Source organism: Mus pahari, chromosome 3 (assembly GCF_900095145.1).
Source record: "Mus pahari chromosome 3, PAHARI_EIJ_v1.1, whole genome shotgun sequence".
NCBI lineage: Eukaryota > Metazoa > Chordata > Mammalia > Rodentia > Muridae > Mus > Mus pahari.
The window spans coordinates 13,312,877-13,318,189 of record NC_034592.1 but is presented as its reverse complement, the minus strand read 5'-3'; positions in this window follow the sequence as shown (position 1 = coordinate 13,318,189).

Genomic DNA, 5,313 nt, shown 5'->3' with positions numbered 1-5,313 from the left:
CGAGATGGCTCAGCAGTTAAGAGCACTGACTGTTCTTCCAGAGGTCCTGAGTTCAAATCCCAGCAACCACATGGTGGCTCACAACCACCCGTAATAAGATCTGACGCCCTCTTCTGGTGCATCTGAAGACAGCTACAGTGTACTTAGATATAATAATAAATGAATCTTTAAAAAAAAAAAAAAGAGTACTTATTGCTCTTCCAGAGGACCAGAGTCAGTTCTTAGCACACACATCAGATGGCTCAGAAGCAACTCCAGCTCTAGGGATCTGACATCCTTTCCTGACCTTGGAGGACACCTTCCTCCTCACACTGATTCATAGACAAAGAAACAAGATTGTCTGAGTGGGGTGATTATAAGGAGCTGGAGTCCTCAGCTCTGACCTTGGTGTGAGTAGGCAGACAAGAACCTTCTGGAGGAAGGACAGACAGATGCTAGGGCGCTGGGCGCTGGGGACAGCCATCACCTGACCTCTGAAAGAGAAAGCACATCCGTGTTGGGAGGGCTAAGAGCAGCCTGGGTTCTGCCTGACAGCTCCACCTGATGCCTGTGCCACATCTGTTCTGAGTCCAGCCAAGGACCCCAAGGGCAGGCCACCAGGGAAGTCTCCAGAATGCACCTCCTCGGGGTCCCCACTCGCTCCAGGGTCTGAGAACGTCACCTGAAACCCTGCTCTCCAGTCAGGTTCTCATTCCAGTTTGTCTCCAACAAATCTGTCCAGAGATTCTGGGAGTCGGGAGTGCCTGGTAGCAACAGGACTGGCTGGGATGCCCCATTCCTGCACGCCCCTGCACCAGCCCACACGCCCCTGCACCAGCCCACATGCCCCTGCACCAGCCCACACGCCCCTGCACCAGCCCACACGCCCCTGCACCAGCCTACTGCACTTGCAGTATAGTGCAGTCTCCACTGCCAGCAGCCACAGCATTCAGCTCCCTAGTGCACACTGACTCCAAAGCCTACTCCACCCCGACCCATTCGGGTCTAGCAGCTGCCAGGAAGCCTCAGGCCCCGCCCCAGAGATGCTCAAGCCCTGGGGTGCCAGCACTGCAGGTCTCACTGGGTGCTCCTCAGATAGCACTGTTCCCTTAAGCAGGCAGAAGCTTGTTAGCTTGCCTGAGAGTAGGTCCTTCCCAGGGAAAGCACGGGTATGACAGAAGACCCGCCCTTGCAGTCCCGTGCTGAAAAGTGGGCAGGGATCTCCCCGTGCAGCCAATGAAGCAGAATGCCTGTCTGGTGTCTGGTGTTTGGGCGCTTGAAAAGTTAGTCACAGGTAGTTGGCCAGTCCATCCCAAGGGACTTGTTGGAAGTGTGAATGCCACAGGTTTATTATGAGGATGTTCATTGTGGCATTATTTATAATTACAAAAACCTGGCACCAGCTCACGTTTCACTACCAAAGAAGGATGGGAGCAAGACAGTGGGGCATGCTGAATATGACGTAGCTGTTGATTTGTAAAGGGGGTTCACAGACACAAGAAATGTTCCTTCTACGTGGCCAGGCAGGAAACACAGCAGAATGCAGACTCAGGTCCTCGCCATCTTCCCTATTCTGCCAAATACAAAGAATAAAGTATCCACACCCAGGCGTGGGCTTCATCCGCTCCAGGGCCCCGGGGTCTCACACTAAAATGTAGGGCAGGGGACAAGGTGGAACTCCCCCAGGCTCACTCCCCCAGTATGGCAAAGAAAGAAAAATGAGAGAGAGAGAGAGAGAGAGAGAGAGAGAGAGAGAGAGAGAGAGAGAGAGAGAGCAATTAGATGTATATCATGCTGTTCTCCATGGTCCCCATGGCCACAGGGCTATTGCCTCGGTTTGGGGCCCTGCCTGGCCCCCCACTTAGGGTGCATTCACAGGAATTCATCTTTACCTAGCCTCCACATCACTCTGGAAACAGACATTTCCCCCTCCCTCTTTCAGTGTCTCTACCTCTGCATCTTTCTGTATCTTCCTTTCTTTATCTCTGCGTGTCTCTCTCTCCTCCCTAATTCACACACTTGCTTCTGATTAATTCAGTTCATTATATTTTATAAGAAACCACATGATGCCTGTATGACATCGGCCATGTTTGTGGTGCCCCTGCAGTCTGCTTGGATTGAGAGACCTCTTAGATGTGGCCATATCTGCAGTGCCAGATGGTTAGACTTCAGTATGGACATGGTATGCCTCTGTGTTGGCTCTGTTCCCACAGTGTACATGCCAAATCCTCTCCTCGGGCCCGGTTGAAGGGGCCTGAGGAGAGGATGCACAGTGTACATCTCTGCCCACCCTACAGAAGACACAGCTGTACTTGGGAAATGAAACTTCTCCAAGTACTCTTCAGTTCTCAAGTGAGGGATGCGTGATGGGGGAGGGGCTTCCAGTGAGGGATAAGTGATGGGGGTGGGGGCTCAAGTGAGGGATGAGCGATGGGGGTGGGGCTTCCAGTGAGGGATGAGCGATGGGGGTGGGGCTTCCAGTGAGGGATGAATGATGGGGTGGGGCTTCCAGTGAGGGATGAATGATGGGAGTGGGGCTTCCAGTGAGGGATGAATGATGGGGTGGGGGCTTCCAGTGAGGGATGAATGATGGGGGGGGAGGGCTTCCAGTGAGGCCTTACAGGAGAAGGCCAGGAGAGAGCCAGGAGCTCAGAGCCAAGCGAGAGGACACCCACTGTTCTCGTCCCCAACCCCAGGGAGGGGAGGTGGTCATTCCCCAGGCTAGTGTCTGTCTTCTTACGAGTCAGAGCAGTCTCCCAAGTACACACGGCAGAGTGCTTGCCACACACGCGGTCCTGGGTCCCACACCCAGAATGACAAATGAATAAATAGAGCAATTAGATGTATATCATGCTGCTCTCCGTGGTCCCCATGGCCACAGGGCTACTGCCTCAGTTTGGGGCCCTGCCTGGCCCCACTTAGGGCGCGTTCACAGGAATTCATCTTTGCCTAGCCTCCACATCACTCTGGGGCTGATTAAATTAGCGAATGCAATCACAACCTGAAGCAAGTTAATTGAGAGAATTTATTTGGGCCTGACAGTTTTATGCATGGTTGATTAAGTATTATAAGGTTTGTTTTTGATTTTGCATAATTTAACTTTAAATCCTGCACTGGGGGGCCTATCAACCATTAACGACCAAAATAAACCTCTTTTAAGATGCATCCATTTATGATTTATTTCTGAGTGCAGTATCTTCCAGATTTTTTTTTTTTTGGTGTTGTTGCCAAAGTGACAAATATGTTTAAAGTGACATTTTGAGCCATCCCCTTTGCCCTATAAATCTCCCGGACTGGATACAAGTCATTAAAAGTTTTGAAAGAAGTGCAAGTTAGTGTTTATATTGTAACACGTGACATATAAACGCCTGTGTTTGTCTTTTGCATACTATAAACTATATCTTAATGCCATTCCCTCAGAGCTGAGCAGGTCGCCCATGCTCCAGAGCAGAGATAAGATTGGCCACAAATCCTTACTGCTGTTGACAAGAAACCATTCAATCAACAGTGGTCCAGGTAAGTCTCCAGTGAAATTAGCACAAGACGGGAACAGGAAAGACTAAGCTTGAATCCAGCTTCTCTGACCTTGTTGAGGTCAGGGCTAGGTAGTTCAAAGGGCATGCCGCCTGAGGGCCTCTGGCCTTGAGGCAAACACGGTGCCTCTGCCTTCCTTGCTGGGGTCTCCTACCTGCACAGCCCAAGGAGCATTCCTCCTGGTCTTGTGGTGATGTTTACTGAGTATTTGTTCTGCCTTAGGCCTTGACTAAGGGTTCCTCAGCCATTAAATCATTGTTACTGCGAGGGCTGCCAACTCAGACTCAGGAAAGTGAAGCACTGTACATATGAGAGGGTGGGGACATTTCAGACCAGTGTGGCCCTGAATCATGGTCCTAGTGGTTCCTCGTGCCTCTCACAAAGCCTCCAGAAGCATGTCTGGGTGTCTCTTCAGCATCCAAGGCAGCCTATGTCCTCCTGTGCGGCTGGACCTGCGTGGGCTGCTGCATCTCGGACCTGCGTGGGCTGCTGCATCTCGGACCTGGGTGGGCTGCTGCATCTCGGACCTGCGTGGGCTGCTGCATCTCGGACCTGCGTGGGCTGCTGCATCTCGGACCTGGGTGGGCTGCTGCATCTCGGACCTGGGTGGGCTGCTGCATCTTGAGGCCCCTGGGCCTTGCAAGCCTGAGGCCTATCACCTTCCAGCCTCTGTTTTGAATGTCCCTCACAAGGCATGCATGTAAAAGGGTACACGTGGTGCAAAGCAAACATCCACAAGAGGTGGGTTGCTCCTGCATTCTGGAGTCAAGCCCTCTCCTTGTCAGTAAAATGGAGGCTAAGCTATTGTCCTTGAAGTAGTTTATAAAGATTAATGTGGCCCATTTCCTCACTCAAATCACAGAAGAGAGAAGCTCAAAGTGAGAAAGACACTTGTTTCAAAGGACAACTGCGTCTGCTCTCAGATGGTGCAGACAGCAAGAGGGCCACTGGGTTCCTGACACAGCTACCCAGCTCTGAATGCTGTTAGAATGACACCAAACAGCCACAGACAGGAACGACCTTGTCCCATGCATGTTCACACTGGAGTGGAGCAGAAAGCAGAGGCAGCCTTGGCCCAGTAGCCTCTCACTTAAGACTCTGGGCAGGCAGAAGCAATAGCTCACAGGATGACTAAGGTACAGGGCAGTGGCTCAGACAGTGTGGGAGGACGTTGAATGATGAGGGACAGACGGTGTTGGGACCACATGCCCTCCCTTAACCTGGGGAAACAAGGGTGGCCAGTGTGTCCTGCGGACTGTATTGGGCTGTGTGGCCTATAAGCTCAGGATGTTCCTTGCCTGAGGTCAGTGACATCACACAGAGAGTGGTGGACTTCACTGAAATACAACATGGCAGAGTGCTGGCCTAGTATGCTAAATACTGGCTGAACCCTTACACCACCAAAATAAAAAATAAATTAAAAAAAGAGAGAGAAGGAGGGGTGGGGAGCAGACTAATCCACACCTCCTGCTGTAACTAAAGCCTAGAGGCAGCTTACACAACAGGCATCCATTGCTGCCATCCCAGGCTTCACAGCATCTGCTCATTTCTCCTGTGTGTGCATACATGTATGTGTGTGTTCCTCTGCATGTTTGTCTGTAGCATGATCTCCAGTCATCCTGGATTAGGGCCTATCATAACAGAGACTCCACTTTACAGTCCTGACCTCTGTCAAGGCCTCAGTCACTGAACAGTTACATGCAGACACCCTCAGGGTCAGGACTTCCACACACAGATGTGCAGAGCCTAACTCAACTCAAGGGTATTCTCTCCACACACAGATGTGCAGAGCCTAACTCA